This window comes from Lissotriton helveticus, chromosome 12 (genome assembly GCF_964261635.1).
Source record: "Lissotriton helveticus chromosome 12, aLisHel1.1, whole genome shotgun sequence".
NCBI lineage: Eukaryota > Metazoa > Chordata > Amphibia > Caudata > Salamandridae > Lissotriton > Lissotriton helveticus.
Genome location: NC_136073.1, coordinates 729,056,494 through 729,069,498, shown reverse-complemented (window position 1 = coordinate 729,069,498; position 13,005 = coordinate 729,056,494). Strand labels below are relative to the sequence as shown.

Below are 13,005 nucleotides of genomic sequence, written 5' to 3'. Positions count from 1 at the left end.
GAGCTATTGGCATTGTAAATGACAATTCCTTTTATTTAGGTTTTGAAAACCTGCAAGTGGAGGATAAAAGAGGTGCAATTACTGCCAGCCTTGCTTCTCGTAAGCAACGACTACGCACCCCTCGTTATTGGTATGTTCCGTTGCTATAGTTTGTCTTTACGTATAGCACCTTGGCTATATGTATGCAGGTGACTCCGTAGTACAGTCCATGCTCGTGCACTCTTGGGAGTGCACTAATGTTACAGAGCAGATGCGCGTGAGCAAAAGTCACTTTCTGCCTTTCAACTCTAGTGTATAGCGCAGAGTACACAAGCAAAACTTTGAACAAATGTCCCAGTATTCAGTGACTTCAGCATACACCTACCTTTTCCCAAGCACACAGACTGTTTGGCGCAGGTGTGACAGTTATTTTTAAAAATATTAAAGTGAGTTGCTCTTAAGTTCAAATAAGCAAGACAATAAAAGCTATGCGCTTATTATTGTTCACGACACTGACTATTTGTTGCCCTTTATTCACTCAACTCGAGGTGTCTGGAGTGAATGAAAGAGGAGTGTTGTCTTGTGGCGATTGGTGTGGGACCCCCCCATTAAAAGGACTGTGGATGCTAATATTTAGCCCAGGCCTTTAAACAATATGTTAAGATACCATATTTACTTCCTTTTCTAAAACACTTTTTAAAAGTCTGTTACAAAAAAAGAAAAGTGACCAGCACTTGCCCGGTGAAAGGCATCATTTAAACAGGATGTGAATCACAGATGCCATATGGTGATTAGATTAAATGAATGGGGCCAGTTGAAAGGCTGCGTGTCTCTCTTCTAATTGTTTTTTTGGGAAATGTGTTTTAGAGGCATTTGAAAAGCCTTCAATTTACATTTTTACATGGCAAACCTTGCGAATGTAGCTAAACACATTTTCTAAACATTATCCCTAATGCGTAAGGCTTGCAATTGAAAAATGTCTTGTTACTTACCGGTAATCTTCATTACCCCGATTAGGGTCCTCCCCGTCCCAGTCCTTACAACGTGGGGCAATCCTGCCTCCACCCAGCCAATCACAACGCCATTATTCAAAAGATTACATAAGCCCCTCCCATCTACCGCCATCCCTGTTATCAACAAGACTCCGACACAAACACAGCGGGAGGGCAGAAGGTTAGAGGACTGGGACGGGGAGGGCCCTAATCGGGGTAATGAAGATTACCAGTAAGTAACAAGACATTACCCCCTCATGGGTCCTCCCCATCCCAGTCCTTACAACGTGAAGAACTCACAAGCAGAGAACGAACAAAAAATGCAGGACACCAGGGATCCATGCAAAGCACAAATCTGTAAAGATGAACGAACAGCAACGTTCAAGACGCCAACAAAAAAACAGCCAGCAGAGGCATGTAAAACATCAAGCCAATAAGGTAGCACTAATACGTGACGGGACAGCCAGGTGGCTGCCCACCAAACCCCTGGATAGAAACCCCTGCTGCCCCAGCCCAGGAAGCAGACACAGAACGCGTCGAACGACCCAGCACCAGAGACGGAGGAGGCAGATCCAAAGGACTGAAAAGGCAGGCAGACCGCCAAATGCACACACCGACCAACCGTAGAATCGGAAACCACATCCCCCAAGCCACACCCCCACAGGAGACAAACAGGGCAGGACAAAACCGAAAACTCCAGGGAATGATGGAGGGAAAAACTGGAGAGTCTAGCAAACAACCAAGGAAGGGGTAACAAGGGACCCCCCCAGAAGGCAAATCAGGAAGAATCACCTCCAGCTGCCAAAGGAAATAGGAAGAAACCACAGGCAGAAAGGCCGGAACAAGCCACGATACAACCCGATCCGGCGGGATGTTCCAATAGGGAAAAGAAACGAGCAAAGCACCCAACACACCCAACCGATGAGCGGAGGTGATGGCCAGCAAAAAAGTCACCGTAGCAGACAACCAGAACAAGTACGCTACCAGCAAGGGCTCAAAGGGAGCAACATCAGACCCCCCAAAACAGCAGGCAGAACCTAAGAAGGCACGAGCACAGGAGAGACCAGCCAACGAAGCCGAAAGCTCAGAAGAAACAGACTCACCAAAGGGGCAAAAACCACCAAGGAGGCCCCAGGACCCCGACAAGCACGAGCTGCTGCCCACTGAAAAGACAAAGTGGAAGGGGGAAGGCCATGTAAAAAAAACATTCCTGAGAAAATCCAACACAGAAGTAAGATCCCCCCAGCACCGGAACTACCTAATGGGAAGAACACCAAGAGAAAAAAGAACCCCAATGACGACCACAGCACCCAAGGGTCGAAGGCCGACACAACAAATGGATGCCACGAGCCACCACAGAGGAACAGCCCAAAGACGCCAACGGCAGCCGCACAAGAGCCAGGACGTCAGAAGCAAGCGACAAAGACAAGGCAAAAACCAGCTGTGGACCCAAAAGCGGACCCAGAGTCAATGGAGTCAGGCCAAACCCGACCCCCGCCAGCAGCAGCAGAAGCGGAAACTGAAGACAGCGACGCCAACGATACAGACACCTACACACCCCCCCTTACATCCCCCGACTATTAGAGAGGAAAAAATAGGAGGGAAGGCATACAGAACGCCCGAAGTCCAAGGAAATGTGCAGGGGCCATACCAAATTGAACCAAACAAAGAAAATGCGCCACCAAAGCGAGCACCAGATGGCACAAAACAGAGGACAGGAGGAAACGGCCCAAGCTGCGTCTACGAATGAAAACTCAGACGTTCCCGAACAGAAACTCAAAGCCAACAGAGGAGACACTGCCCAGAGTGAGCCATGGGAGCCTGTGCCACCAGAGGCACAAGACATACCAAGGAGCCATAGCGTTGTAGGAACAAAACATGAAAGCCAGCAGGAACAGAGACATGCAACTGGTCCCCCTAAGAAGGCCCAAGCAACAATGAGGCACAGGAAGGCCAGCACGAAACAAAAAACTCGTCGGCCACCAAGGACCCCAACGTGGCCCCCAACCCCAAGGACAGGCATCCAAGGACAACAAGAAGAGAGAAGGGAGCTGAAACGCACCCCAAACACCAGGTTGGGAGAGCAAAGCCACCATGGCAAAGTTGGAACCAGAACAGGAGAGAGAGGAACCAGAGCCACGTAACCTGCATGGAAAAAGAGTACATCAGAAGAAACACCAAGGACAGGAGGAGCAGGTAAGCCCAAGGAACCACAGCCGTGGAGGCAGCCACCACCCCCTGGAGCCACAACCAACCCCGAAGGGCAGAAGGGCGACCCAGCAGGACTAGCAAAAGAGTCAACAGGGAAGAGAATCGAGCCGAAGGGAGAAAACAGCCCCCTGCAAAGTGACGAACAGGCCCAGAGAAACCAAAGGCCCAGAACAGGAACCAGATGAAAAATGGCCAGACCAATACAAACCCCAGAAACCGGAAACAAGGCCATCAACGCCACCATCTCCAGAATAGCCACAAGGAGGGTGGAAGCAGAAACTGGGCAAAAGCCACATAGGGAAAAGCCTACAGCACCTGGCCATCCCGGCGGTCACCCATCCAGGTATTGACCAGGCCTGACCCTGCACAACTTAGAAGAACAGGTGCAAGTAGGGTGGAATTTCCAATTGGCAAAAAACCTGCACAGCAGGAGCCAGCACAGTGGAAAAACCTGGGTAGCAGGAGAGAGGCTGAAAGGCAACACACAAAACAGAGAAAGGAACCCATCCACAGCAAACCGCAGGAACCGCGGACTAGCCGGACGGATGGAACGTGAAAAACAGTCAACTCCCAAAGCCAGGGAAGCCAAAAAAAACACCCACCAGGAAGAGGGGAACAACAGATCGCAAAGGGAACAACCACCCAGCAGCACCAAACGGTATAAAGCCCCAGGACACAGAACCGTGCAGAAAGGAACTAACGGGCGCCAGGACCAGGAACAAAGAGGAAGAGGAACCCTGGCCCGCTCCGCCACTGGAACCAGCACAACAGTGCCCAGAGCCAAAAACAGGCCGATGCCCAAAGAAGAAGGAAAAACGCAACACGCCAAAGGACAACGGAGCAACCTTGAAAACAGCTCAAAAAGGGGGACGGCCTGGAAAGGAATCCGGCAACCAAGAGCAAAGACCGACAGGACCCACCAACCGGAAAGCAGACCGGACCAGCAAGCCAGGAACAACGGATCCGAGCCCCCAAAACCACAACAACAGCAACTGAGACAGGGAACCCACTACCAGATGAACACCAGGAGTAGGACACAGACCGAAAGAAGAAGAGACGCAACCGCAACCAACAGGTCACGGAGACCCCCCCCCAGGGCACAACAATACCCAAAGCCCCAGACGACCAACACCCAGGGGCAGCCGCAGGCGCAACAGTGGCTGGGAACCAAACGGAACACAGCCCCCCCACCCACGAAAGGGCCGAGAGGAAGACAGAGCACCGCCCCACAGACTGTCAGTAGAGGTAGCCAAAAAGCCAAGGAGCCACAGAAGTGGGCCAAGGCACCAGTGCCACGTCAGCCGAGGAGAAGACTCAACCCACCAAGCCAATACAGGAAGGAGGGCCCGTAAACAGCCAAACAACTCCACACAACCCATGAGAAGGACCAGTGAAGTACAGGCTGAACAAGAGCCAGCACGCACCCCAAAAGAAGAAGCAGCATACGGAAATGGAGGAAAGTGAGAGCCAAAGTCTGCCAAGGCGAGACCGCCATCCCAGAAAACGCAGAAAACCCTGCGTATCTGCGGTAAGCCATGCAGAAGTCAGGATGTACAACAGGACACCATGGAAGGGAAGGTCAACCACCACAGAGGAAACAAACTGTGCGGAAAAACCCCACAACAGCCAGGGATCTAGGGCCACAACCCAGCATCACCCAAATAAAGACCTATCCTCAGGACCATGCACCGCAGGCCTTGGTAGCGCAGAATGGACAGCCGAAATCAACAACTGTGTAAAAGCACAGATTGAAACTTTAGCAACTCAGGTAATCTGACAGCATGGGCAGGTTCCAAACCCCTACACAGTATACAGCGCAGCTCCTGAATCTGCAATAATGTCATCCACCTGCAGAACTAGGAAACTATGCCGCATGGAAACAGCCCAAACAGACACAGGTGAAGACGCCCCTTCACACATGGTGAGCGAACCCGAGCAATTGAACCAAAACAGGAACTCACCACACAACAAAGGAAGTGCCCAGCAACCTACAAGTAACACTGCCCCCAATCACCAAATCACGCAATGTGAGACCGGTGAAATGAAAGAAAAAAATATAAGGGAAGGGAAAAGTGGTAAAATATTCACGCACATTGAACTGCTTCCTTTGGGTCCAGTGTGTTTCTCCCAATCATCTGTTACTATTATCTTGCCAGGGTATGTACACGAACCATTCTAGAGCTACCTGGGGTGTTGCAGTGCTTTAGAAATAATGTATTTATGACTTCTATGCTTCAATGAGAGAACCATAGTCCTTTGCATTCACTGTCAGAATTCAAAGTCCTATTGGGGCCATCCAATGCCCTGTGGATTCTCAGCTTGGTTATATTTTAATCCCCTCACTCCCCTTGTGCCAGAACTTTTTTTTTTTTAAATTGAAGTTGTGTTGTATAAACATATATTCCTCTTTAACTTGTTTGAACCCACACAAACTATACTTTTTCAAGCACATTAAGCAATATATATTAGTGCTACCCTGCAAAATTTGTATTTCAGTCTGAAGATGTAATGAAAAATGTGGAGATTCTCACAAACAAAGTGGAAAAATATTTAGTTGCCTTTCTCAAAAAGACAAACTGATCTTGCAAGGCTGACAAAGAACCTACTACTTGATGTCCAAAATCTGACAATACCATATATATGTGGGTTTTCCTAAGGGATGCTGTCTTGCACAATCGTTTAATGTTAGCACAGACCACTTCAAAAGTGTGGGGATGCAATGCACATATGGGTTGCCTATAAGGTTGAAAGTACACAGGTGCTACTGAGGTCACAACAAGTTATGCCAAAATGCTTGTTAAGTGTAGGTGTCATATGGGTCAATTTAGCAACCCCAGACCATAGACAAATACACAACCACCTTTATATTTTCTTCATCAATATGTCTTTTTTTAATCTTGTGATTCGAAAGTGGACCAATATGCTTCATCAACTCTCAAAGTTAACTTCAAGAGAGAGAATTGCAAGTAGACTTTGACCCACATAGGTTCAAATGTACAAAATGTGTCTCTTACAGTGCTTCCCTTTTTAGGTCTCGCACATGGCGACGCAGTCGCCAGCGAGACCTATTGTTACCGTCTTGCCTGCCAAGTGATACAGACCGGGGGAACGCGCCGATTGGGGTGTGTGTACGCGCCCGTGAACACGCGCATGTGCACATCTCCCTTCCATCATCGCAAGCTCCACTTTCGTTTTTGTAATGTGCACACGCGCTCCAAGCGCAGCACGCTCTGTCTTGTTCCTATTAATATCACTACATTAATCCGTTCACAATATCCTGACACCCAGAATGTTTTGATCTTCAAATATCAGGATATATTTTCTAGGCCACTGAACTACTTATTTGGACGTTGCTACTTATGGGACAAAGTTAATACCGTGCACAGTGGTTTGAGACTCTAACACTTAGACCATTCCCTCGTCAACACATGGAGAGAAAGCCAATGCGGCCCCCCTTCCCAAATCGCGAGCAGGTCTCGAGTGTGGCCCAAAAACGTTCTGCCTTACCTACTACGGAAACACACAAAAAGAAAAACGTATCGACATTCAGGTTTAAACCCACACATTGGGTTATACAGAAGGGAGTTCTTGGCGGGGCATGCAGCCTTTTAGCACCCCTTTTCTCGGCTTACTACTCTCTAAAGCGGCTAACTTCAAACAAATCTTCTGAGCAGTACAGAGGTAAAGTTAGGGAGATGTATAAGTCGAAGTCACATTTTTACCCAACAACTCTGGCCTGGGTTATTTCGTTTGACAAGGCTGTGCCTGTAAAATAGAGTTAAAAATGAGAGGTTTTCTTTCGAGATGCACCATATTAACTCGCTCGCTCTTCCTCGTACCTTCAACGGGGCTGCAATTGCTGTGGTACTCTAGCTAAAATGACCAGAACGCTCCATGTCACCCACAAATTAAGCTTCGAGCTGCGGGGTACCAATTTGACATGAACTGTAAGCATAAGTGTTTGTACAACTGGCTCAAAGTATAGATTCAAGACTACAAAAATCACAGTTCACATGCGCCAGTAACGAACACCCAAATCAGCAATGTAACGAGCGCGGGTTCTCACCTGCAGGCTTTCCTTTAGTTGTGGTATAAGCGGCCTGTACTTTTGCACGGGATCGAAATCTTGAAGCTGCTGCAGTTGCTGAACAGGGCCCATGGGACCAGAGAAGAGGTGCTGTTGTGCCCCCGGGGTGCAGGACCCCCACTGGGACCTGGTGCTACGTTCATCATCTGAGCATTCATCTGCATCATCTGTCCCTGCATCTGCTGCGACGCCATCTCCGACTCCTCGCCGTATCCTGTCGCAACAAAGCAGCGTGCATTTCGATTGGCCGTGCGCCCTAAATAATACGTCATCAAACGGCGCTCTGACTGAGCATCGCTCTGTCAGAAGACTTTCAGAGGAAGAGCTGCACCTATTTGCAACAGCAATGCGAATGAGTGTGTTAATGTAATGAATCATTGTAAGTTATTATTTTAGTAAAAAAGCACACCACCAATTGAAATTTTTTTTTATCTAAAACTCACAATAACATTCCAAATTACGCTTGTCCGTAGTTATTAACAACCTAGGTGTCAAGTTTCCGCCTCTTATGTTTGACATTTTGAGGTTTTCAGTATGGTTATGTGTGAAGTTTTAGTGCGACTGAATGTGTTAATGTAATAAATCATTGTAAGTTATTGTATTTGTAAATAAGCAAACCAGCTATTAAAAATAAATTGATCTAAAACTCACAATAACATTCAAAATTACCCTTGTCTGTAGTTATTAACAACCCAGGTGTCAAGTTTCCGGCTGCTTATGTTTGACATTTTAAGGTTTTCAGTATGGTTATGTGTGATGTTTTATCAGTGCTCAAAGTGCATTAAAAACCTGCATTGGCAAAGCTAAAAGGTCTCGCAATGCCTTTGGTTTTTTTTTTAGGTCGAGCCTGGGCAGCGCACGCGCTGCTCTGCGAGGCATGCTGATTTGAGGTAGGGACTTGAAGCTCTGCCCATATTTTTAATTGTCTTGTGTCATTGTCAACTGCAAATTGTGGCTGTTCATAGCTTAGCAGTCCCTCCCTAGTACCACCTTTTCTCATTTTGTAACCTCCCATGGCGACACCCCCTGTTACATTTGTTGTTACTCTGTAGGCTTTAATTACAGCTTCCAAGAACTATTTTCTCAAATAGCTTTGTCCTGCTTGCTGTTGCAGGCAGGACACACGCTCTCCTAACACTTAAAAAAAAATATAGGACACATTTGCAATATAAATGACAATGCCTTTTATTTAACAGGTTTTAAAACAACACATAAATAAAAGGCATTGTCATTTACAATGCCAATAGCTCAAACTCTCATTACTGCGAGACCTATTGCATTGCAAATGCTTGTTCATATACTCAGCCATCCTGGAACGGAGACCAAGTACATAGTCCACAATGTCTTGCTTTGGAGCTTTGAGAGGTAAATCCCATCCTTCCTTCACCAGACAAAGAGGTCCTCTTACAGGGTGCCCAAACAGAAGTTCAAAAAGGCTGTAGCCAACCCCCTTCTGTGGGACCTCTCTGTAAGCAAACAAAAGGCAGGGCAGAAGGATACCCCATCTTCACCTAAGCTTTTCAGGTAAACCCTTAATCATGCCCTTTAAGGTCTTGTTGAATCTCTCCACCAGACCATAACACTGTGGATGATAGGGTGTGGTGAACTTGTAGTTCACTCCACACTCCTTCCACTTAGCAGTCAAATATCCAGACATAAAGTTTGCACTTCTGTCTGAGACAACCTCCGTCGAAAAAACCCAATCTTGAGAAAACTCCCAGGAGGGCTCTTGCCACAACAGGTACTGTTGTGGTCCTTAGGGGAATAGCTTCTGGGTATCTGGTGGCATGATCCACTACCACCAGAATAAACCTGTGCCCAGATGCTGTTTGGGGATCCATTGGTCCAACAATGTCTATCCCAACTCTTTCAAAGGGAACCCCACCACAGGTAGTGGTATTAGGGGGGCCTTTGTGGTGCCACCTGACTTGCTACTGGCTTGGCAGGTGACACAGGAGCAACAAAACTCCTTGGTGTCTTCTGACATGTGGGGCCAGTGAAAGTGAGGGACAAGCCTGTCCCAAGTCTTTTTCTGGCCAAGATGTCCTGCGAAGGTAATATCATGGGCTAATGTAAGAAGGAAGCCCCTGAATGCCAAAGGTATGACCAACCTCCTGGAAGCACCAGGCTTGGGGTCTCTAGAATCTGAATACAGTATCCCTTCATCCCAATACACTCTATGGGTTCCATTAGCATTCTCAGCAGCCTCAGCAGAAGCTTGCTGTATGAGGGGTTCAGAAGAAGGGCAGTCCAACTGCGCCTGCCTCAGATCTGCCCTTGAAGGTCCCCCTGTCCCAAGAAACTCAACCTGATCAGGCTCAAGCTCTTCTAGGACAGTTCCTTCTTGGGTCTCACAATCAGCTTCCTTGGAAGGCTGATCCTCATCCTGAGGAAAGGGTGAAGGCACTGCCTTAACCCTACTGCTCTACCTCCTGGTAGGCAACTGGTCCATAGTTTCAGGATCCAGGTCCTGTTCAGTGTTGCACTTTTTGGCCTGTGACCTGGTCACAGCAAAGACATGTGCTGAGATACCTAGCATTTCTGCATGAGTCCTATACTCCACTTCAGACCAGACTGAAGATTCTAAGTCATTGCCAAGCAAACATTCTACAGGGAGGTCTGAACTAACAACAACTCTTTTGAGGCCAGTTACCCCTCCCCAGGAGAAATTATCAATTGCCACACTATGGGTGGTAGTGGCATTGGTCACTAGGTAATTGTCACCCAGTATGATCTGTCCAGGGTCCACAAAGTTAGGACTGGCACATGTGTCCCTGTAGGAGTGAGCCACTTTTTTATTAATTAAAGGAGTCTGTCTGTACTTGTCCAAGTTGCTGGGGCTCACAGTAGAGGACATAGCCATGTCCACATCACAGACAAGAACAGCTTGAGGTGGTATTCTGACTAGGCCAGAATCCATCTCAGTTCCCAGGGTCAACCCTACTACACCCTTCTATTGAGAACCACCACTATTAGCTGTACTAGGGGGAACAGTTGCCTTAGGGGCAATGGTGGTTGGAGCTGCCTCCTCCTTGGTGCACTCACTGGTCCAGTGAGTATTTACCTTACATACTTGCACCATGGTTTCTTAGGACCTTCTTTCTTTTTTGCAGGTTGGGAACCCCCACCATTAGAAGCTTTTTGGGGACCTTGAGAAGACTTCTGGTCTTTTGCTTTCTCCCCACCCTTTTGGTCTTGCTTCTTCTGATATCCACCTTGGTTCTGTACCTTCTGCTTCACCCTGGTTCTGACCCATTTGTCTGCCTTCGTTCCCAATTCTTGGGGAGAGGTCAGATCAGAGTCAATCAGGTGTTGATGCAATAACTGGTTCTGACAGTTGTTAAGTATTTGTTCTCTCATGATCAAATTATACAATCATGTATAGGCATTATTTTACTGCCCAGTTACCAGCCTTCTAGAGCGTTAGTAGCACAATCTACAAAGTCAGTCCAGTCCTGAGTCTGTGTCTTCTGGGTATCTCTGAACAGCAACCTGTAGTACTGCTCAGTGGTTAAGCCAAACCCATCTATCAGAGCACTCTTCAGGACAATGTAGTTGTCAGCATCCTGTTTGCTTACTGTAAGGAGCTTATCTCTACCTTTGTCTGCAAAGGAGAGCCATAAGATTGCTGCCCACTAACTCTGGGGTACCTGCTGTACTTTGCAAGCCCTCTCCAAAGCAGTTATCCATTTGTGGATGTCATCCCCAACCTGATAGGGAGGGACAATCTTCTTCTGTGGTCATGAGACCTTTCCCTATCTCTAGGAATATTGCTGCCACCAGTGGGTTCTAACCCACTTAACCTTTTCTCTCTTTCAAGAGCCAGGGTATCTTATGTTTTGTCTTACCACTGTTCCTTTTCTGGCAAGAGAGAAACAAGAGTCTTCTTCTCAATTAAAGAACACACCTGTTATCTTGCTACATAATCACACCTGTGGTTTTCCCTCCTTCTATAAAGAGATTGCGTTTATGAGACGGGTCTCCTGAGTGGGTAGATCCATTAAACAAGTCCCAGGGAACTGCATTGCCGTCCACTTTAAAAATAAATTGATTGTTATCCCTCCTTAATATGGTTGATTGAATGCAACTCACTTTTGAGAACCAAGAACAGGGCTGTTCCTTTAGGTTTCTTTTCACAGAACCTTTATATTATCTATAACCACTGCCTGTCTTCCACCAAAAATTAGTTATAGCTAACAAACTCTTATCAACAATCCCTATCCAAAATCGTGTTGCCCCTGTGGAATCATTGGATGGCGTTAGTTGAATTTGCCCACAAGAGACTGCCAACCATCCTGCTCTTGGGTCCACTTCACCCAAGACTCACATCACTTGTGCCATTCTGCCCAGCCTGACAAAGATTTTACATCCTTTTCTAAGGGTGGTTTCATTTACTAGTTTTGATCTCCGACAGAAATCTGTTTAATGTACAATGGGCAATGGACTTGGACAGCTGTTGTTCCCCCTTCCTTTACAGGTAGGTTTTGTTCTAGCATTATTAATTACTTTATTGTCTCTAACAATCTAGCTAATTGTATAATAAATTTTTCTGTGCTTTTAATGGGTTACACTGAGCAGAATCCCCTGCTACGTTATGTTTCCCTTCCCCAACTAATGGATAAATCCACTCATGTGATCCAGTCGAGCTCAGGGCCTAATTTAGAGTTTTCCAGCCTGTATACTCCGTTCAAAAATGTGACAGATATCCCGTCCGCCTTATTACAACTTGACTATCCAGATTGTAACACATTCTGCTGCATCATAAGCTTTTTCATGCCACCTAATTTTGTGAACCCTGCTGAATAATGTGGTCCTTTATTGCTGGATTATTCTAGTGGCCAGAGTTATATCTGATTTCACTGGGGGTGCAAGCAGAAGCCATTAACAGGAGTGGGCTGGTGTTTTCAGGAAAGGGGAGCTGTGGGGAGGAAATGTTTAATGGATGGGAATGGGCTTCTTTTCTTGAATTGTACCATCCAGTGAAGAAAAATATGGTTTTCGTGACTCAGTCTTGCATCTTTAAAAATCAACAATAAGCGTTGTAGGACGTTGCTGTGTTAGATGTTAGCGGGGGTCTGGAGATGCCTTTAAAGGAGTGAACAGGTGGTGTAGAAAGAAGCTTACTCCTATTGCTTTTGTGATCTACTAGTTCCCTTGCATAGAAATAAGCTGCATTAATGTAGAGGGGAGAGCTGGCTTGTGAGGGGACTGACATGTTTCTTTAAGGGGAGTGTGAGGCCTTCTTCAGGCAAGCAGGAAGTGTCCTGGAAGGGGAGTGGTCCACTTGCATGGATTGGGTTAACCCGGAAGCATTGCTAGAGTTAAAATCTGAGGACTCCTCACCACTGACTGACCAGAGGGGTTGAGGGAGTGTGATGTTCACATTGAGGAAGGTAATCAAGTTTCACTGAGGGTTTTTAGCTTGCGGCGTGGCCTGTGGAAGTTGTGATATTTACTAGATGAGCTAGTTACATAGTAGATAGTGAACATTACATTGACAAAGAGATTTGAGCACTTTTGTCAGAGTCAGTCGCCGACACTAGTGAGCTGGTAGCTTTTCAGCGCAGACTGAAGAAGTCGGTGAGGTTAGCTAGATGAGCTAGTATTGTGGTAGATAGTGAGTTGGTTAAATTGATGAGGTTAGCAATAGCTTTCATAGGAATCAGTCTGTGAAACTGGTGAGCTGGTGACACTGTGGTACAGACTGAAGAAGTTGGTGATGTTAACTAGAAGAGC

At 46.8% G+C, this 13,005-nt stretch overlaps 1 protein-coding gene across 1 annotated transcript in view; it reads left to right on the top strand.

Annotated features, from left to right (window-relative positions):
• ITGA10 (integrin subunit alpha 10) overlaps positions 1–13,005 on the top strand; it is a 456,216-nt gene that overhangs the window by 139,750 nt on the left and 303,461 nt on the right. The gene's annotated exons all lie outside the window — the stretch shown is intronic.